Source organism: Aythya ferina (genome assembly GCF_964211825.1).
Source record: "Aythya ferina genome assembly, chromosome: 10".
In the NCBI taxonomy this organism is placed as follows: Eukaryota; Metazoa; Chordata; class Aves; order Anseriformes; family Anatidae; genus Aythya; species Aythya ferina.
Window position 1 is genome coordinate 13,946,678 of NC_140306.1, and position 22,872 is coordinate 13,969,549.

A 22,872-nucleotide genomic window follows, 5' to 3' on the forward strand; every position below is an offset into this window, starting at 1 on the left:
TCAAATAGCTGCATAATAGATGAAATAGTTTGTCTGCCAAGAGCACTCACCCATCATACCTGTCTTTCACACTTGGCAAGGATTTCCTTCTTTCTTCTAAAACTCTTGGATATGGGCTGCATTTAACTGTGCTCAAGCAAGACAGAAACAGTCACCTCATCAGCTTTGGATTTTTCCTTGAATACATGAGGTAACAGATGAGTAATGTGCTAACCCAACAAGCCACCAGATTTGTCTCTCTCAGCACAACAATCTTTACTTCCTGCCTGTTCCTAGTACAGCCTAACTGCAAAAATTTAACTTAGGCTATGTAATTCAAATAATAAAGAACAAAATTAAAATTCCGCAGACTCAGTGTTTACCTCTTTTTTTTTTTTTTCTTTAGTAGTATCTTCTCAGACATATGAGTTTTCTTTTAGATAGCCTACAACTTTTGAGACACAGACTTTGGTAAATCTAAGTCACGCTGACAGAGCCCATTCAGGAAGCAGACGCAGTGCGTGCACCTGCCAGGAAATAATAGCTGACAACTGAGCAAAACCGAGAAGAATCCATCTAAATGAGCCTTGTAGCTTGAAAACTTTTCCTGCTTTTCCAGATAAACTGGGCACAGCCAAAGGAGACGAGCTTTCCACACTGTAAATGGAGCAACAATCAATATGAACTGCTTGTTCCTCATTCTCTCGAGCACTCGCACTTTAGTCAGGAGCAATTATTTGAAACAGTGCATGTGGCTCTTGACAAAGCCACAAGCAAGTGCTATAGCTTTATTGCACCAAGTTTCCTGAACTTGGACAACTACAATAGAAACGATGGAAAACAAGTGGGAGGGCAGACAAAAGAGGAACTCTTATGTTTTATAAGGGATGTCACCGGGAATCCTTCTTTTGGTCACAAAGAGGAAGCCCAGAGGAAGAGTTCAAAATGATGAAACCTTCACCTTCATAGAGAAGAGTTAGGATTTCGCCATAGATACAACTTTGCAAAATGAAGTAAAGCGAGCACTCCTTTAACAGAGATCTTTCTGTTCTGTAGGAAGTTATATTAGCCCCTGAGAACAGTCTGGAGCTTGAATGCTTCCACAAGCACTGGGGAAGAAAAAAAAATACTAAAAAAAACTACAGTTCAAAGCCTGTCATTAAGTTTCAGCCAAACTCTGGAGCCATAACAAATGCTTTGTAATCTGAAAAAGATTAGAAGGCTGCCATGTTAGGGTGTTCCTGTGAGTGAGAGATAAACGAGAACATGTTAAAGGTCCAAAGTATACCAGCTGAATAAAACCTAATTTGTTATATAGTCCACGATGACACCCTGCCCGATGAGCTTTATTGGAAAAAGCACTTTGAGTCCAGCCAACATTTCCCCAAACAGGAAAACCCCTGCCCTGCATATCAACAGCAAGAGAAGCCAAAGAGCGTAACAAAGATCCTTTCAAGCACAGGAAAATCTAACTAAGAAGGACAAAACAGCCACTGTGAAAGAACCAAAACTTCCATACCCCAAAATGTTTTGAAAGGTGGGGTTTTATAGAAACACATTACTTTATTTGTATACCCTTACACCTGACACTAATGTCATACCAGTTCTTTTAAAATATTTCACTAAACAAAACTATCAGGAGCTGCCACAAATTCAAGGCAGGGAACTGCACACACTTGCAGACTTGTTTGATCACAATGCAGTTGCTCCATATTTCACACCAAGTATCCAGAGCTCTGTTGATTATCCAAAGCATTTTCCTTTTTTTTTTCTCTGAAAAGGAAAAAGCCTCAATCTATAAGCTACTTCTGCGTATCAGCTCACTGTGCTGTTGCCTGCGTCGATAGCTGATGAAAATATACCCACTGAAAAAGTTATTGCACAACTTCAGCAATTAAAAGAAAAAAAATAATTTTCTTCTTTGAAGAGATTCATACAAGCAAACTAATTACTGTGACAGATCCTGGAAACATCAGATTGCAAACTGCAGGGGACCTTACAGTAACACACAACAGATTCAATTCAGAAGAAAGGAGAAAAAAAGAAGTGGGAAAGCACCCAAACATCCTTATCCCTGCAGGCTGCCTTGAGAGACTTTGTTCTGGGCAAAATGCACCTTTTTGATCACATCGCATTTTTCCTCCAGAGTTTTATCAACCACTGCTGAATAATTTAGATACTAAGGTCATACACATTTTCTGAGACCATTAAATAGTGTTTTCTCCAAAATTTGGACACATGTAAAACCAGCAGTTCCCTATAGCAAATTAAGGGTAAAGATAACAATGACTGATCTCAAATATTCATTAAATTGCAGTATACCGCATCCTGCTAGCATGTCTGCTGGAATTGGTTATTTGTTTTAATAATGAACTCTTGGTGGAAAAGTAAAGTTTCCTAGGAACTCACATGAATTGCCATGAGTCTGTGGAAGGAAAAAAATGTCAGAGAAAATCAAAGTAACCCAGAAAAGCTTTGGACTGTTTGCTAGTTACATACTATTTAATCACAGAAATTACGCTACTATGTGTCACAGAAACCACAGGGCAAAGAAAGAGCAAGGTGAATGACAGAAAAATAAAGCTTTTTGGAGTTTCTTGATTTACAGGTTTCACTGCAAATCTTTGTGAAAAATGTCATTTAGAGATAAAAATACTGAACAGCAGCTGGAGCTTCGGCAAAGCACAGGACTAAAAGGCATGGGATAAAAAAATGGATCCTAGGAATACAAAGTGAAAAATGAAAGGACAGTTTGAAAGAATTCTGTGAAATATGACCTATTAAAATTGATGTCACCAGAAGGTCATGTGAAAATCAGTTTGGAAAAAGTACAAAATTTGATGTCTCTAATTTCTCTCATGCTTAAAGCAGTATCAAAATTATGTTTTGAACTCATCAACTTCAATAACAATGTAATTTTGTTTGTTTCTTCTTCTTTCTCAACACTGTCCCCCAACAGGTGCAACGCTTGCAACAGGAGAAAATGCTTGCCTTCCCTGACGCTCAAATCAAACAGGCTGTTTGGCTAAAGCCTGGAAACCTCCATCGCTGAACCACAAGCTTACAGCATGAAGTAAGGCATAAATAAACCTTTATGTTCAATGCCAGTGAGAGCGCTATTATGCCAGCTAAATTATGACCATACTGGGATCTTAGTTTTCACATCTGGTGCAACATAAAAACTGGTTTAACTGCTTTCAATCTGTTTTTCCTCAAATATTGTTCAAAGACTGGTGAACCCAAGTAATTCAAGTCACTATCTAACTCCTTCCTGATATGCTGGGCTGTACGGCACTTGAGTATGTGTAGGCAAACTGCAGTCCAACAGCATTAGATAAACTTGGTCGTTTTTGCGATAGAAAAAGCCTCCAGGCAGAGCAAAGTGCAGAGGTTTCTGGCTTTTGCATGGGCCATGAAATAAAACAGCATTTTGCTTTCCCTGATGGGCCACTTCTAGCACTGTTGGCACCAGATGTAACTAAAAGGATGCGGTTCATCTCTTACTGGTGCAGCCACAAGCCCCGTACGCTGCTGCAACATCTCCCAAGCACCATGGCAGCCTCATCACTGCTGCCCCTTTGGTCCCCTCTGCTGACCTGTAAAGAACACAGCATTTGGATTTGCATACTTGGAACACACACAACCAAACGTCTTAAAAACTGTTTCAAAGTCAAAGCTCATGCATTTTTTTTAATTTTTATTTATATTTTATTATTTTTATTTTTTATGACGTAGGAGCACCTGAAAACACAGAGCCTGCCCACAGTGCATGTGTTGTGCTCCAGAAGGCCAGGTCAGAACTTTGACATCTTTAATACATCAGTGAAAGATGTGTTGAAAGATTAAATGAACCAAAAAAGCTTCTCCAGCTTTTTTTCCAAGATGGCAAATCCCTCTTTCTCGGTTGCACCTCTCATTCCCTCCCCATCTTATTAACCCACCTGTATTGGCATACAGGATGTGAATTTTTGCTGTAAAGTCTAACTTAAAGGAAAAAAAAATCTTAGAAACTTTATAATACACCATAAAGCCCTAAAGAATGTACAAGAAAACCCACAATGTCTCGAGACTATTTGCTTTTCCCCCAGGATGCTGGCAGAAACATTGACTTCATCTTTGTTCCAGCCTTGATGCAATATTGTATGTCAGCAATTACCCAGAGATTTCTCCAGTTTCCAACAGAGAGGGGCTCAGAACCGGGGATTGCTCTGCAGCACACACAGCCGAGCTCAGCACTGCCAGTCCTGCAACACTGGATGAGAGGAATTAAGCCAGGCAGATGGCTCAGCACTTGCCCTGTGAGAGATGGGGCTGGCCGCAGATGACATCCTACGGTGAGGTCTTCCAAAGATGTTCCTGCATTCAGGCTACTGCAATAGGTAAGACAAGCGACCGATGGAAGAAAAAACAGTGCATCACCCACATTTTTCTGAGCAAGCAACCAGCAAGCAACTTACTCCAACAGCACAGCATGTTAGGGGGTCATGAAGAAGCAGAACAGGCTTTTTCTCTGCTATCCAGCACAGAAGTAGTTTTTCTGTAATACATCTTGAGAATCCCACATCCAGCCCCAGTCACTGCCCTCAGTTGTTTCGTGCACTGAGCACATGCATTAGATGAAGCTGTGCTATAATATTTGTTAACAGGCTTTAAACAACTTCAAACGTATAGAGACCGATGTACTGAAAAGTATATGATTTTGCTTTTTGTAGCTTTGCAAAATTTCCTGACAAATTACTCTGGGAGATTCAATGGTTAAGCAATCCTTAAGTGACATTAAGCAGACTTTCCAAAGTAAGTGTCTGATCAGGAGACCCTAAGTACACGCTTCGTCATTTACTTACTGCAGTCTAGAACTCCAAACAAGGGCTGAAGGACCAGAGAAGTAATACCCAAGCACAGAGACACAAACAGGCATGTTCTGAAGTTTCCTGTAACTTTTACTTATTAGGTAATAGGGTTCCCTTGGTAACTAATGTAAAACTAAATGGAGCAGCATGAGCACACGTTCTTCCATTTCAGTCTGTCTGGGACACCTTGCCTATGGCAAACATTCTCAATTACATGAGCCTGACAGCCTTTTTTATGTTTTTAAGATATAACTCTAGATATGGCTGTCTTTCCTTTGAAGTATTTGAATGCTTGTACTACTGCCTCATGACAGTGTCTGAAAAGCGTTAAGCATGCAGCCCAGCTTGGGGAGCTGTTAATTTAAAACAGAGCTCTACAACCCTCACGGTTTGCTTTAAGCAAACAAACAAAATATCTCTCTGTTGAGACTCCCTCAAAAATTTTTCTAGTATGAGGATCAACTTTCACACTGGAAAGCAGCACCAGAAGTAGGAAGGAAATCAAATTTACAAGGAAAAAAAAGATCTAAACCATAATACAACCAGATCTCTCTCTCTCTCTTAAACTGGACTAGAAATTTCTTTACCGAAAGGGTTGTTAGGCATTGGAACAGGCTGCCCAGGGAAGTGGTGGAGTCACCATCCCTGGAAGTCTTCAAAAGACGTTTAGATGTAGAGCTTAGGGATATGGTTTAGTGGGGACTGTTAGCGTTAGGTCAGAGGTTGGACTCGATGATCTTGAGGTCTCTTCCAACCTAGAAATTCTGTGATTCTGTGAAATAATGGACATATCTTTCCCTAGTCCCTAAAATAAGATTTGTTTGTCAATTGGACATAGGTGTCAAGACAGTAACAACAACAACAAAAAAAAAAAGCAATAAACAAATCACCCTCTAAACTTCAAGTATGCCATCGCTGCATGTGCACACATGCATGCATCAAAACCTTTCAGAAGAATTTAGTGTACACCATCTTTTTTTCAGCAAATGGCAATCCAGTAATTGACAGCTAAATAAATTGAAGGGATTGAAAATAAGTGATTTTTGTTTCTAGTGACTGACGTACATTACAGTCACCACAGACGTTTTCACAGTCTTCTAAAAAAAAAAAAAAAAAAAAAAAGGGGGGGGGGGACAATTTTCTATTTGACTGTGTCCCTTTGACAAAACTGAATACATGCTATGTCATGGCTTTCAGAGTATTTTCAGCATAAAAAAAAGATTTCCATTTTAAGCCATTATAACCAAAGAGTACTGCTGATAAGTAAAATCAGTTTTGCTATCAACCAGATGAAACTCAACTCATTGCTGCTCTGGCAATTAATTTCTCATTTATTTCACGTGACCGGAAGGGGTAAGAATCTGAAATCATTTTACAGGTTTCATCTCTCAGTCAGGCTGAACTTTGCTCTAACAGCAGCAGCAGAAGAATTTGTATCCACTTAAGTGGATAATCACTGTAAGTGTTTATAATGACTCTGTTTGCAGAAGCTTTTGTATTTAACTGCATCAGTGTAAAAACTGACTTTAAGTGGAGTGTCACATAAGCTTAGACAAGGCTTAGCTGTGATAAACTGACTCCATTTGGATTTGGCAAAGCTGTTGAAATGAATTGATAACAATGTTATCTAATTTAACTAGATTTATTTTGGCCTAGGTACATTAAATAACTATATAAGGCCACATTTCTTCAGGGAGAAGATGGGGATTGATTGTTATAATAAAAGGCATCTTCTGCTTTTGATGCAGCATTAAGTATTTACCCAAAATGTAAAGCACTGGGAAGTAGTGGAAAAGCCCTATCACTGCTTTAATGGCTTGGGAAAAAAAAAAAAAAAAAAAGAAATTTAGTTCTTCTTAAAATCCATCAAATTATTCCTCATCACCCAACAACAATTCTCAACCTGATGATTTCAGCACTGATATACATATTCTTACATTTTAAAAAGCAGATTTAACCTAATCTCTACCACTTTTAGAAACGCAGTAATTTTCAGATGAGAGTATTTATTAATATTTCCATAAATATATACGTCATTTATATTTCATTTATAATTTTATACTCACTAAATGCACTACTCTGTACTTCAGTTACGCAGCACTTGGAATCTAGTATGTTATTTCAATAGCTTGAAACTTGGCTGTAAATAAGATATATGCCAACTGTACAAGAAACGTGTGAAAATACTTTTCTGTCACAATTTTGCCCCTCAAGGAAATAGAGTTCAGTGGTTTTATATATAATCAATTTGTAAGAATCGGTACTGTAGACTTCTTGTCAAGATTCGCTTTTGAAGAAAAAAGGCCATTCCTGGCTGCTGGCTGGGAGTATTTTGAAAATCCACACAGGAACCTTTGACAAAAAACCCACAAAGCTCCTTTCTTCACAAACCATTTCAAATGTACCAAGCACTCCAGTGACAAAGGCAATGTAATGCAGGCCATGAAATGCCTCAGAGCATCTGGTCAGAAGAAAAACCATATAAAGTCAGCACTGCTGAGGCTGTTATATTGTCGTCAGCTCTTGAAACACTAAAAACACTTACTGTAATGTGATTTAGATTTCTCTTCTGGCTTGAGTTCAGAGAAAAATGGCAATCAGTGCTACTACATATTGCATTCCACATCAAACTACAGATCTCAGAAGCTGAACACTGCTGCAAAAAGTTAGCAGCTCTCTGTTTCAAAGTTTTGAAATTAGGTTTACATAAGGCAAAGCTCTAATGATGGAAAGATTGGGCTCACTGTTATTAAGCAGTAAGAGAAGAAGGAAACAAGGAACAGAACAACACACACACGGGAGACTGAAACTAAAAGCGGATTTTGGTCACAAGAGCTCCTTTGATTTGCCCTTCTCCCAGCTAGGAGGTGCAATAACAAAGGAAAGAACCGACATAAGGAGAGAGCAGTCAGCCATAAAGGGCTGGCCTGCTTTGGCTTTGCTTCCCATTCCTTAAATACATATCTATATAAACTTCCAAGCAAATAAACATTTCTCTTTGCCTCAACTGCCACCCACTGGAAAAGGAAAGTAACATTAATCCCAAATTGCAATACCCCAAAATAGGTCAGAAAACCAGTCTGACAGATACCGGTATGGACTACATTAAACTCCTGGGGTTGCCTTTAAAGTCCTAGCAGCACTGCTAGAAATTAGAGAACTTGCAAATTAAACTGAAACAGAAAACAACAGCAAGACTTCCTCTCCCTGCCCCAGCAGGCAGGCACTTGGGCTGTATTACAAAGGTTTTGGGAAGGAGATGGAGTTTGCAAGGCTGAAGCGAGGGGGCCGGCAGCACCTCTGGGACACACGAGGCCGAGGAGGGCAGGGTGGTACCAGGCAGGCCTGCAGCACTGGGGGCTCCTGCTGCAGCCAGCTCTGTCTGCCCCAATTTCCCCTTCAATGGATGGCTTCAGCAGGTGCACGGGGTCCTGTGCTGAGGCAAGTTGGTGGTGCAGATCCAGTAACCTGACCTTTCAACTTGTAGAGTAACCTGGAAAAGCTTGTTGAAAAGAACAGGATGGTCTCTAAGCTGCCACATAGCTCTAACATCCAGCCTAAAAGAGACTCGTCCTAACTTTTGGTGTATGTGCTTATTTTAGCTAAAGTACTTAACGAGGCTAGCAATAGCGTAATGAGATATTTGCATGCGAAAGCATGCGTGTCAGATGCGATGACAGCAGTAAAACTGCATGTGAAACAGACCTTAAAGTGAGACAAACCATCCTGCAGCCATGCCTTCTGGTGAACCTGCGCCGAGGCTGTGATGGCACCACCACAGCAGTCAGCAGTCATAGCCGAGACTGCTCAGCCAGCCAACCCGACTGATGCAGACGTGCCCTGACTTCCCGAAGAAGAAAGCAACCTCTGTTCAAATGAGACCCAATAAATAGGGACAATCAGATTCCCAGAGAACCTTCCATACTTTTCTCAAGTGCAATGAAGCAAGTCTTGCTAACCGAACAGCTACTCTGCAATTACAGATGTGCTGAGAGCTACAAATTGATTGCAGATTCCCTTACTGCAAGGGCCTAAGGGAACTGGAGGAATGAAAAACAAAAATGACTAAGGGCCTAATGCAAGCCCCATAGGGATTAACAGGAAGATGTATAAATCCTTTGGTCCAAATCATACCTTTCTTCAAAAAGGCCTGCAGAAAAAAAAAAAAATCTAACAATATTACCCCATTAAATTTCTCTTCTGCTGTTGGGGAGAAGATGGGGTTAGCCTGTAGCTAACTTCCTATAAAATGGCAGACCTCCAGGAACCACTGCAAACACTGGTGTCTCTGCTGGGTTTGGTCTCAGCACGTTCACTGGTCGTGCATGGCGGAAGGTGCTTCTTTTGCAGAGGAAGGCTGTCACGTTGCTTCGAGCTGCATCTCCCTGCTCCCTAGTTCTCCAACAGGCTTTTTCCAGGCAGGACACAAGTGCTGCCTACTGATCCCTTGGTGTTTATCTATCCTCCCCTCACCATTGTGCTAGCTTTGAAGTAACTAGGCAATCGGGGATGCTGGAGTCTCCTTTTTGGCTGAGAGAACAGGAGAAGACACGTCCAAGTGCCAGTGGCTCACTGTATACAGATCAAGGCTCAACTGAATTAATTTTAACTCTAAAAGTACCTGGAAGAGTTTAGGCCCATGTTAAGAAGCTCCTGCCCCTGGGACACTGCTGCCTACATTAGCCACGATACGCTTGTCAAACAGCAATTGTAGGTTATCGAGGAACATAAGCGAGTGTAATATGAGAGAGTTCTCAGAGCTTCCTGACAGACAAATCTGCCGCAGATATTTGGCAATCAGCATCCACGGGCACTGCAGCATTCCCGACTCATTAGTAAGACCACTTGAGTTCACGGAAGGCCAAAGTCATTGGCCAACGATACACGAGAAAACAGCTGTTGAGCAATTCACAGCTCAGCAAAAATGCTGCATTAATGCACCAGCACACTGGATGTGAGAACCTATTATCAGACTGCTCCTTCTGCTCGCTGAGTGGTGCTATTCAAAAAGAGAAAAAAAAAAAAAAAAAGAAAAAAGGATGGGGGGAGGAAAGATGTTTATCAGTATTGAAAGCATCTATAATAATTTACTCCTTCACATGCAGAGCTACTTGCACGATGGAGGGTTTCAGATCCTACTGCAAGATTATTTATTTATTTAATCTATAAATGGAACAGTTAATTATCAACACCAAAAATCCTGGCAGCACCTTCTTAATGCAAGACAACCATCTGTGCTCTCTTACAGGCATGTACGTTAAACAAAATTTTAAAAATAAGCAAGAATAAACCTTACTTTCACAAGAGTTTTCCAGGAATGTACTCTGACAAACAACTGTTCTTTAGCAAGAGAAATACTGAGTTCTGCACTTCAACAGGCACTAACAAAATCAGCAAGGTACAAAATACTCCTCACTCCAGTTACTTAGATGTGCCAGCAAAATGCAAAGTCATCCAGAGGTATTACAAAAGAAACAAAAAAGATTGAGATAAAATCTACAGTGTCACGTGACAAACATGACAATCGTTCAGTTATTGCACTGTGCCTGTTCGTCTTAGTTTTTCTTCATAAAAGAAGTTTAAAAAAGCATGCAACGGGTTCTACTATCAACTGCTTGGACCACGTTTTCTAAATTCTTACCAAATTTTTGTACAGAGGGCTTTTTCAGAAGAATTTTCTTTTAAGAAAGAATCATAGGATTCCTCCCTTATTCAAAAAAAAAAAAAAAAAAAGAATCAAATACAGCTTCCTGTTAGAAAAGCACAGCTCACACAAGCTACTGAAGGATGCATTAGCAATAACTTAACTACACTGCCTTTGTACTCATTGGGGAATTTCCCGGAAAAAGGCAGTCTATCGGAGCCAAGCTGAACACTGAGCTTGTCCATGAGACGTTTCAGATCACTTTTTCAAGCATCTGCCTACATCTTCAAGCACCTCAATCTTCAAAAACAAAACAAACAAAAACAACAACCTAAAACCACCACCTTATTATCTGAAAGACAAGCCTGATATCACAACCAAGAATACTTCTTCTCTTGCCTAACCCTGACTATTAAAACACCAGATGCACTGAAGTAAATTAGTATAAAGAAGTACTGACCAAACACAGATTTCACGAATTCCTTAGGCAGAAAAACTACAGCAAAGCTTAAACTGCACTTCCAAGAGAAACCAGAGAATCTGATAAGGAATTTCTAAAATCCTTGTTTGTGTATTCAGATCTAATAAACAGGCATTGATGGGGAAAAAAAAAAAAAAAAGGAAAAAAAGAAAAGGAGAAGATTTTCAAATGCTCAGAAGATAACTTGACACTTGAGTGCTAAAAAACATGCAATTTTCTCTCTTGGTCACCTCATCATTACAAAGCTGTCATAGAGCAAAAAGCAAGGCTAATCCGACACAGGTCTAGGCTTTCAGCTCCAAATCAGTAGCACATAATACTTGATGGCGCAGGGGTGGGGAACAAAGCTGGGGCTGAGGTTTAGATTTACTGTGTATGTTTCAAGATACCCCATACTTATAGCAGGTGGGTGGGATTAAACCAAGCCCATTAACACTTACATCATTTATGAGGCTGAAGAAGACTGAACACAACAGAAATCAGAGCCACTTATGCACAAATATACAAACCAATCTAGAGGTTTGCAGCCATTTGGGAGATGCGAAACAGGATTCTATTTCAGACAGTTCAGGCAATTCCTCTGAGCCCAGTGAAGCTGGAAGGGCTTCAGCCCACACTGTACTTCTCAGAAAAGAGTGGCACACGTCCTAAGTGGTTTGGGAAGAGTTGTTTTAGTAGGGTCTCTTTTCCACAGATACACACAATGCCTGGTGCAATGCTGACCTGTCACCTATGCTCCCAGAGGCTATCCCAACTCCTCTCTCACTATCAAAGGGTAAAAGTGACGCTGCTTGGTTACTTTTCAACCACCCAAGACCAGATATTGCTCACAGCTCTAAGAAAACACATTAGGAATAGCAGGACAGGAATATATGTTGCATATCTGTTCTGTTCTCACAAGTGGTAGCACCTTGGAATTCAAAATAGTCCTTTTCTGGGGCATACAGAGAGGTGCTGCTTTTTATTTTTTAGGTAAATCTAATATACGGCTCATCAAAAGGCAGGAGATGGTAAGCACACATCCTCCTCCCTTAGAAGTCTGGCAAGCATCATGCAAGGCTTAAACACCTAATGTGCATCAGCTTTATGAAGTTATCTGAAACAGTCCCTCCAAGATTTTATAGATCACGAGTATTATCAGATGAATACCAACTGCACTTGAGTATCATTAAATAAACTTTTCCTGATAGAACATTACGCTCAATGGCAAAGAAATTACCAGCAAAAACGTTAACTGCAGTAAGAGGATACCATAAGGTGTATTCTGCAGTTTTATGCACTTTTTTAGCTGCAAAAATATCTTTAAAGATTTTATGGCCTGCCTCTTTGCTTCAGAGCTGTGGATATACATCTGCCCTGCTTCACTTCTACCTTCGAGACAGAAACAGTCAAATCCATTATCAGTCAGTAAACAGCAGCAGCTAATTTAATAGGTTCAAAACATAACTTACTGCATGGAAGGCAGGGCACCTTTCTGTCACTGAAAGGTAGACACAGCGCTTTAAACGAAGCATTATCATAATACGTTATCATAAAAAAAAGGAAAACAATCAGTAACATGCAGCTACACACATTGTATTTCCATTCTCCTTGTCAGGGATACTTCCAGTAGCACAGTCTGGTCTAGATGGACCAGAAATACATTTTGCACCACTCTTGTGAAGGACAGATTTGTGATGTCCCTGTGCCAGATCTCTCATTTCTTAACCCTTACTGGTGACTGGTAACAGCAGCAGAACACCAGCACAGTTTCTAGTCATGAAGGCAGTGCGTATAATCTAGATGGCCCTGTAGAGCTAGAGACAGCACACTGCTTCCTACAGAGCACTTCTGCAAGATTGCTCAAAGAATACCATAAAAAGTTAATAGAGTAACTCAATTCTGTCTGGAGTGGTAATGCCTCTGTAATAAAGCACAAAAACTCTTACAGTTAAAAATAACTGCTTTTTAAATGAGAACATAACACAAGCCATTTCAGCATTACTTTACTAAGGCTGTAAAGAGCTCTCCCAGGCTCATCTCTGTTAATTGTATCTTTGCAAAGCACAACCAAGCGGATGTAGAGTGATTAATTTTCCTGTGCTGCCCAGAGACCTGTGAATGGGCACAGGACAGATAGTTTTCCCCCTTCCCCTGTTCCTGCTCACCCCTCTGGCTCCGTGTAGAGCTCTACAAAGTAAAATTCTGTACTCAGATCGTTCAGGTAAAGGAAGATTCAGAGAAAGCTGAGAGGTTTTCTCACAGAGTATGGAAAACATTTAAAACAACTGCTGGAACACAAATGAATTTGGTGTTTATTAGATGTCTCTTGGCCAGAACCTGACAACCAGAATGGAGATGCTGCATTTGACACAAGGACAACTCCAGAATAAAAATCCCATTACTTTTCTCAGAAGTGGATGATTAACGGAGGGATTTGGTTCCTGATGAAGTCAGCTAACCCCCAGACTCCACTGGTAAGTCACTTGTCATCTTTCACATTCAGCTCTGACTCATCTGCAATAAACATTTCAAACTCTGCCCTATCCCTTTCTTCCTCCATTCTTTTTATGGTAGGTTAAATATGTACTTCATATATCTAATGAAGGGGATGGCAGACTATAGATACTTCATGCATTTTGATTGCAGCATGCACAGACACATCTGAGTTAGCTTCAAGGAACTTAAATACCTATGTCAATGAACCCCATACAAGCACATACCTCAGCGCTGGCTAACACCTGGAAAGCATTTACACGGCACAGTCCACACTGTGGCTCGTGCCCCTGCAGCTTCACTGCAGATGCTACTGATATTCGGTGGACTGAAGGTCAGCGCTGCACTCCCAGCTCCAGTCGCAGTGCAGCTGCAGATCGAGGGGTGCTGCAGGGGCTCCTCTTTCCAGGAGCAGCAGCCAGAGCTGAGCACCAGCTACAGACGGGCAACATGACCATGGGGCAGAGGAGCAAGCACAGAGAGGGTGGCATGGAAGGCCTTCAGATGGAAACCAGGATGAATGGTTAACTTTAACGATTAGGTCCTAAAGTACTCAGTTTGAGATTACCTTTAATGACTGCAGATTTTAGACAAAATAGACTTGGAGGCCTGAAAGCTTGTATGCTTTCCCGAGGAAAGCTGTTATTTCAATAAAAGATGTCATCTTTCCAGGTTCTCTTGATGTTCCCTTAATCTATAAAGCATCAGGCCAAGTTTTCTTTGAAAGATTCTTCTAAAAGTTTCTCTTTAACAAAAGTAACTACAAAACTTAAGTTTCCTACAGTTCAGTAATAGATTTAAAAGAATTCCTTCTTTACACAATACCTTTTCAACTAGCTGTGCGGTCAATTTTTTTGATTTATTATATAATGCTATTTCGCTATTTCATTCAATAAGAAACTTGTAACCCCTCTCTCATTAGACTTATCTATACAGGAGGGTCACAACTTATGAAATACAAGATGGAAAAGAGTTTGAGAACAGTTCAGAACAATATGAGCATCTTCCTGATCAAATATCTCACACAGATTCAAGGAACAGAATTACCTTATGCCGTACTCAGCAACTGCACATACATCACAGCTACATAAGTGAGAAGAGTTTCCTACGCTTCTGTACCAGCCACTGAGTGGCAGCAATTCCTACATACTTAAATCCATATTCCTAGATGTAAGATGAAAATTTCAAAGTACTGATAACTTGTACTGTTTAGAATCACATATAAGCATACACATAATGCCGAGTGAAATACCTGCTTATGTTTTTTATTTTTTAAATTGTTGGTTTCAAATATTATGCATGTTACTCTGATAATCATACGCCTTTAGAGGTCTGCTATAGTCAATTTTACAAAGAGATAACTGAAAAGATCAGAAAAAAATCATAAAACTATAAAGATCAAAACCAAAAATGACAATATTTAAACATTTCTTAAACTAAAGCACATAGCTGTATTTTTAAAACAGATTTTTATCTCGAAACCCAGGATAAAAAGAAAAAACAACAACAAACCCACAACGTAAATTTACGCGTCGCAGTCTCTTATGTTTGCTTTTTTCTGCAGAACTCCCTCAGCAGCATCCTGGGGTAACTGAAAATCTGTCTGAAGATTAAATACCCACTTCAATTTCTAATTAAATTTCTAATTTTCAGGAACTAAAATAAGTAGGAAATGCTGCATATACCTTTTTTAAGTGATGCTTATGAATTATTGCTTAATGAGTTAAGAAGCACTTTGCAGACTTTTGGTCAGAAACCCATACTGGTTATATTTCTTCCTATTTGATCAATACAATGCTGCACGGCGTTACCTTACGGACGGAAAACTGGGTCGGGTTATTTCCTGGCTTGTTATACAGTTAATGAGACTAATGACCATACGAGGCCAATGCGCAAAGAAGATCTGACAAAAGCTGGGCACAGGCGAGCACGCAGAATTTTGACACGGGCTACTCGGCGAGATGTTTAAGGGCTGTAACTCGGGCTTTAAAGCAATATTTAACTCTGGGAAGAGCACTAGCACAGCTCTTCCCACATCTGCCTTCTCTGCGGGTCCAGCTCTGTCCCCCGAGGCCTCGAGCTGCCGAGGGACGGCTCCTGGGCACAGCACCTCCCGGCCACCCCGCACTACCTGGGCAGATAACGCGGAGGTGAAGCGGTCACAGCAACCCCCGAGCAAACAGGTGTCAGGCGAAACCAGCCGGTGTCACAACCCCGTTGCTTTTAGTGCTGATCCCCTCACGCAAACGGGGAATTCCCTAGTGATGAACCGAAAGGGGGTTTTAAAGAGATGCACGCCTGGCACGCCCGCCCAAGGAGCGTTCCTTCTCCCTCACTGTCTGTCACAAATCAGCTGGAAACTGCCCGCTTCCAGCACCGTGCCTCTCGGCTGCACAGAAACTGAGCATCCACGGGGCCGGACGAGGGAGGGGAAGAAGGAAAAAAAAAAAAAAGAAAAAAAAGAAAAAAAGAAAAAAAAAGAAAAAACAACCCCAAAGTTGCTGTTATCACAGCCGGCGCTCGTGCCAAGAGCAAACTCCGTGCCTGTGCCGGGGACACAGCCGCGGGGAGCTCGGGACCTCCTCCCCGGGTCCGCCCTGCCCCGCTCCGGCCGGTGCCCGGCGAGGCGGCAGCGGGGGCGGCCCCGTCCCGGGCTCCCGGTCCCGGAGCACCGCGGGGGTGCGGGCGGCCGAGGGGAGCGGCGCGGCCCCGAGCCCAACATGGAGGCGCCGCTCCGGAGGCAGCAGCAGCACCCACCCGCGGCCGGACACGGCTCCGTCCCGCCCGCCCCACTACGGCCGCCCCAGCACGGCAGCACCGAGCCGGGCCGAGCCAAGCCGAGCCGGGCCGGGCGTCCTTCTCCCCACCGTGCGCCCCACGGAAGCCGGAGCCCGCGTCGCTTCCTCATTCACCCCGGGCCGGGCGGGGCAGGAGCCGCCGAGCAGCGGGAGCGCCCCCCGTACACACACACACACACCCGAGGGGGCAAGTACCGGCACTCACCCGCCTGCCCGGAGCCGAGTACCGGGAGCCGTCCCGGGGAGCGAGCTGAGCGAGAGACGGAGACGGGCGGGCAGCGACCGCCGGCTCCCCGCCGCCACGGCCCGGGCTCGGCGCTCCCCGCCCCGCGCTCCGCCCACGGGCCGCGCACTCACCTGCGGCCGCCCGCCCCACCCCGGAGGTGCTGAGAAAGGCGACCGTGGTGCTGCCTGGCCCCGTCTCCGTCCCCAGTCCCGTCCTCGGTCCCGGTCCCCTCCGTCCCGTCGCACTGGGGACGCCCCAGCCCTCGCGGTGTCCCTCAGCACAGCGCCCCTTGGCCAAAAGCTCTGGTGTCGTGCTCGTGCTGCGGGCGCAGGGTCGGGGCTGAGGCGAGGAGGTGATTTTATTTTGTTTATTTTGGGCCCAGACGTGGAGCTACGGCTGGGGCTGAGGAGCTGGAGCTCGGCCGCAGAGCGCTTGCTGTGTGCCTCTGCCCTGTGGGGAGCGGCGTTCGAGCTTCCCCACTGCCTCGCCGCACCACTTCCTCTTCCAGGCTCTTATTTAAAATAAATTTTGGTGGTTTCATAAGCCGGGGATGTTGTTTTAATGATAGGGCTAAAGCTGGGTAGGCTCTAGGTCTGTGAGCGCTGGTGTTGCCTCAGTGCCTTTACCACAGGGTGCTGGAGGCCGCAGGCCACTGGTGTCCCAGCCCAGCTGTCCTCAGACTCACACTCTGAGGGATGGAGCTCCTGAGTGTTGAAGTGAGGTGGTTTGGGGTTGGGTTACAGCACAGGAACATGACAAACATAAATAGGAGAGAAAATGCTGCCTTCCTCCTGAAGGAACCAAAGCAGACCTTTGTCATCATTTTCTAGCTCATAGGGGTAAACGTATTACTAATTCGGGTGTAATTACTCTTGCGTTTTCATCTTAAATGAGCTCATTCTGATCTAGCTGAAAACAGTGATGAAACTCCCAACATTTTCTGAGCCACTGTTGTTTCTCCAGGCAGGTGCCAGGCTGTGTATGGCAGCTGAGGGTGCCAGAGCTGGCCATTAGGAGGCTGTGTGTGGAGCTGTCTCCAAAACCCATGGCCCACAGGTTCGGTGTCCAGCTTCTTTCCAGAAGAGCACTTCATGCTCAAGAGGTATTCTAGAAGTTCATCGGTTGTTTTGTGTCGTTTCAAATCTGAAAGGTTACGATGTGTATGTAACTCAGACTTCTGATTTTTTTTAATTTTTTTTTTTTTTGGGGGGGGAAAATATATGGGGAGCTTAAATTAAAGTCTAGTTTTAACACAAAAATACCACCAGCTGAGAGTTTGGGTGGGTACAGTGAAAATCATAGTTTGGTGAAGGCAGCAGAGCAGAGAAGTCTTTGGTTGCTTTTTATTTCTGCTGCAAATTAATCTATGTGGTACTTTGTACGTGTTCTTAGGCCTATTTTAGTGTTTGTTTTTTTTTTTTGTTTTTAGCTAACAAATAATAAATAATATTTTCTTGTTTTGGCACAGAATGTTGTTGAATTAACCATAACGCTGTAATAAATTCCATGAGGACCCTTACTTAAAATTACTTGTGTTGCTGCTGAAATCTGAGGAACTTTATATGCATGAGCAACTCATGAATGCTATGTTCGTAAAACTAAAACTACTTTGAATGAGAGGGGAAAAGCAGACACTAACTTTTGCCAAGTGGTTTTCCCCATTTCAATACTTCCAGTGAAGTTTGGCAAAATAAAAAATGTGTTCTGTTTAACGTCCTGTTCATTGGGAGTGTAAGTGGTCAGAGAGAGTTCATTTTAGTTTGTGACTTTACGGTATAATGATGCAGCAAGCCATTTGTTAACTACAGTTGCATTTCAATTATTTAGAGTATCACTTTGGCTGAAGTGTTTCTGAAACAGATAGTCATTCCTGTTTCAGACTGTGAGTAAAGTGCAAGGCTTAAAGAGATTTGTATCTTATGTCTTTGATTAGTCAGTCAGAAGGTTAAATGTTAATTAGGACTGAGTAAAGATGTAAAATTTGGCCTTTAGAAAACAAAATGGAGGATCTTCTCAACTAGTAGGGGAATGTGACTTTTTAGAACTTTGAGGTATTTCCTGGTACTGAGAAACTCCTGCTGACTGATTATTTTGTGTAATTTTGCTTTTAAAACTCAGCACTGCAAATACATGGTAGCACTCTTAGAGCTGGAAATTCTTTCATCAGAGTAGATCCTGATACAACTCAGAAGGCTTTATTAACATATTTCATACTCAGGATAACTGAAAAGGGGACAAAACCCAGTACTGTTGAACAGTATTTACTGGTGTTCTATGTCAGCTTCTAGGTAAATGGTAAGGTATGCCGGATTTCATTGAAATTTCAGGGCACGTAACAGGTAAATCGTTTAAAAAAAAAAAAAAAAAAGGACAGGGGATATGGGTGTTACTCTGTTCTGTTGTCCTGAAATGTGCATTGAGATACTGTTTTAAATCATCCTGAGTCTTTTTATCTCTTTGCATTTCATCTCTCGTGTAGCTGAATAGATAGCACAAAAACTCACAAACCCATGGTAAGGCACTGTTTCTGTACAGAAAAATGTGTGGAGGAGATGTGCTATCAAATTAACTAGCAGGGGCTCCTGCAGCTGAGTTCTTTTGAATTCTCCCATTTGGAAAACCTGCTTTGCCTGAAGCCACTTAATTTTTGGCATGTAACGTGGTGATATGACTCTGAGCAATTTCATGAACATATATTAAAAAGGAAAATGGGAAATCAAGCTTTCTGCAGCAAAAGGTAAATAAAATTCATAATGGAGAGTAAGAACTAGTCCCTTGAAGATTTCAGAGATATTTGGGTAAAAAAACATTTTTAAAAAGCGTGTAATTACATTTTGTGAGCTGAATCACTAGTATCTACAGCATCTATTACCTCAAGCAAATAAATCAGGTTTTAATTCTATTGGTAGCTATGTGATTTGGGCAAAGATGATTATTTATGCAGAAGTATTGCTTCAGATTCTACGATGTGATGAACAGAAAAGAATCATGGCAGTTACTGTAAGCTTCTTTTTCACACAGCTCCACATTGTGACAGAGGTTCATTCTCTTTTCCAAGCTTAACCACCAAATGCCTGCTTTCATTTCCCCTTTTCTGGTAGTGATGGGGGTGAGAAAAGAGGAGTCTGGTGATGATCTAAAAGTGATGGGGGTTTCCACTCATTACCCACTGCACGGGTCTGTGGTCTACTGAGTAGATTCTTCTTGAAATGTTTTGATCATTATGCATAGTCATTTATTCAGCTTTTTTTTTTTCCCCTTCAAGGTTAAGGTCAACTGATTTATGTATAATGCTCTTCCTCCAGTTTTTTCTACCTCTCTCCTTCAAGAACACAAATTCTTTGTGGATTAGCCGTGACAAAAACAGCTACTGAATTTCATCATGTGGAGGTCTTGCTGCCATATATGTTTGGGCTGATGTTCAGTTGAAATAGGAATTACCCTTCCTTTACTCTCAAGTCTTGAAACTTTAGAGATTCTTTCCATAATGATCTCAATTAACTTCTACAGCTTAATTTTGCAGATTATTTTAGTTCTAATGCTGACAAAAGAAGAATTTCTTTATTAGTCAGTGTGCTGCTCCTTGTGATCTGCAGCTGATTTGGTCTTTCTTGCTTAAGGGTTTGCTCCTGTGCAAGTTGCTGTGCCTGTGCAGAGCTGTAGTTGGTCAGGTGAGACACTGTGGTGGGGTGCTACAAACAGGAGGAGCTAGAATCTTCGTAAGTAAATTTACTATGTTTTAGAACTTGCAGTTGCATAATCTTCTGTGCTTAGTAGAGCTTAAATAACATGACTTTTTGTTTTTCCTGAAGGATGAGATATATGTTAGTTGACTTGTGCCCCAGAATGTGGGGCATTCTGGTGCCAGATACAAGCCTGTGAATTTCTAAATATTTGTATAAGTAACTTATTGCAGGGCGGTTTGGTTATCAGATGTGAATCTTAAGAATTTGAGATTAAAACTGTGATAAACTTTGTCTCAACCACTCTGCAGTTTTCCTTATTTGAAGGCACTTTTAAAATATGGTTCACTTATAAATGAGGCAAGAAAATAGTTTTCTGATGGTTTTGCTGAGATTCATGCCTAGAGAGCGTTACTGATTCTTAAAATGTTTGTTTTTAAAGGCCCACATGTTTGAGAAAGTAATTACATGAAAGTCTTGGGCACTTTTTTCCTCTTTTAAAAATAAAATCTATTCCATATGCTTGTGTAGAAGATTTGCAGATGTGATCTGGATTACCCTAAAAATGGAAAAATTTGGGCTACAAATAAAAGAAACCTCAGAATCTCTTAAGATTGTATCAATATCCAACCCCACTGCCTTTTCCTGATGGTAGGGACCTGATAACTTGAACATGTGAGGCTGTAGTAGTAACTTAATTTAATCATTTTTTTCAGAAGAATTTGTTTAAAATTACTTTAGTGTTTATTGCAGACACTCCCTTACATTGAGTTTCAACACACTCACTGGCAGTGTTGATTTTGAGCAATGCAAGTGGTTCTGCTTCCCCTTCTGATAGCTTTACTTTGCAAAGTGAATAGGATGGTAGAACGAGGAAGTGTATGTACTGATGCAATTTTCTTGCTGACCACAGTCTATTCCTACTTAATTTTATATTTCAGTGAGTATTAAAGCAAGAACTGTTGTGTGTCATAAATAATGCAAACGTGGTTTTCTGACCTCTTGTTTATAAGCTCTCTTGAACAATTCCATTTGATTTTTGATGTTTGTGTAAGCTTCAGGAAATTAAAATCCTGTTTGTGCAGTAGAGACACCATAGATATAAATAATTCTATCAGGGCAGGGGAGGAGTACTGGTCAGGTTTTTTCTTCTTCCACATCCCATTGAACCCCATTCATGATGGGGATAGGGGATTGCAATTATTCCCCATGAATGAGGAATTCCCTTAAAGTGTGGGTCATAGGCTTGCATTGATTAAGTCCCTGCCCTTTGTACATACCGCCTGTCGCTACTACAAATTGGATGGTTTAGTGAGGTCCTAGGATCAGTCATGGTGGGGTTGGCCACAGCTCTGCCAGAGCATTGAGAAGATGGTTGAACTTGGGAAAAAAACAAAACAAAACAAAACAAAAAAACACATGAAGTTTAACAAGAGCAAGTGCTGGGTCCTGCACTTGGAACAGGGCAACCCTGGCCATTCATACAGACTGGGTGATGAGATACTGGAGAGCAGCCCCACAGGGAGGGATCTGGGGGTTGTGGCTGACAGCAAGCTGAATGTGAGCCAGCAGTGTGCCCTGGCAGCCAGGAGGGCCAACCGTACCCTGGGGTGCTCCAAGCACGGCATCGCCACTCGGTCGAGGGAGGTGATTGTCCCGCTCTGCTCTGCGCTGGGCGGCCTCACCTCGAGCACTGTGTGCAGTTCTGGGCACCACAGCACAAAAAGGACGTGAAACTGTTGGAGAGTGTCCAGAGGAGGGCTACAAGATGGTGAAGGGCCTAGAGGGGAAGATGTATGAGGAGCGGCTGAGGGCACTGGGCCTGCTCAGCCTGGAGAAGAGGAGGCTGAGGGGAGACCTCATGGTGGCCTACAGCTTCCTCATGAGGGGCAGTGGAGGGGCAGGTGTCGATCTATTCTCCTTAATCACCAGTGATAGGACCTGTGGGAATGGTGTCAAGCTGAGGCTGAACATCAGGAAGAGGTTCTTCACTGAGAGGGTTGTCGCACACTGGAACAGGCTCCCCAGGGACGTAGTCACTGCACCAAGCCTGGCTGAATTTAAGAAACGTTTGGACTGTGCTCTTAGTCACATGGTCTGAATTTTTGTGTATACCTGTGTGGAGCCAGGAGTTGGACTTGATGATCCTTACGGGTCCCTTCCAAGGGGGGATATTCTATGATTCTTTTTGGTCTGCAGCTGAAGTTAAATCACCAGTCATGAGAACCAACTGGAGACCATCAAGTCAATTAATTTAGAAATCACATGATTTCAGCTGGTACTAACTACCTGATGTCTTTGCTACTCACTTGAGAGGAATTAACATGCAACTAACCAAGAAATACAATTCTGCTGAATATATTTTTTTTCTGTAAGGATGATGTTTCAAGGGTGTCAGGTATCAAGGGCTCCAACATTCAGGAAATTCTGGCCGATGGTAGTAACTGATTACGTGGTGAGATGTTAGGATAATACTTGTAAGTTTTGTTTTGATGGGAACCCTATTTTAATTAGAGATATTTCTATGGATCAGAGTTGCATCGTGTTCATTGTGAATTTGGAAGGATTAGAAAAGGAGGAAAGTTCTGCTGGTCAGACTGTAGATCTGGCACTTTCAGTGGCAGCAAGGTAAGGTTGTAAGGGGAGAGCATGTGAGCCTGTCTGCTCTTTGCTTGCATCATGCTTTCCCCCATCTCAACAGTTGCTGGCAGTGGGCAGCAGGGAGGGAGCGAGCCG

At 42.3% G+C, this 22,872-nt stretch overlaps 1 protein-coding gene and 1 long non-coding RNA gene across 4 annotated transcripts in view; one reads left to right on the top strand and one right to left on the bottom strand.

Moving 5' to 3' along the window:
* Nucleotides 1-16,608, bottom strand: part of PRKCD (protein kinase C delta) — a 65,540-nt gene extending 48,932 nt beyond the window's left edge. Inside the window, exon 1 of one of the 3 annotated variants that reach the window (XM_084530919.1) lies at nt 16,585-16,608. The gene's annotated coding sequence lies outside the window, so the exon portion shown is untranslated. Of the gene's footprint in view, nt 1-16,296; nt 16,358-16,432; nt 16,557-16,584 lie in introns of those variants that run through there. The other 2 variants (XM_084530916.1, XM_084530917.1) reach the window with 2 other exon arrangements.
* Nucleotides 16,609-16,621: 13 nt separating this feature from the next.
* Nucleotides 16,622-22,872, top strand: part of LOC311442109 — a 66,412-nt gene continuing 60,161 nt past the window's right edge. The window contains exons 1-2 of the long non-coding RNA XR_014696448.1: nt 16,622-16,805; nt 17,417-17,555. This is a non-coding gene — a long non-coding RNA (uncharacterized lncRNA). The remainder of the gene's footprint in view (nt 16,806-17,416; nt 17,556-22,872) is intronic.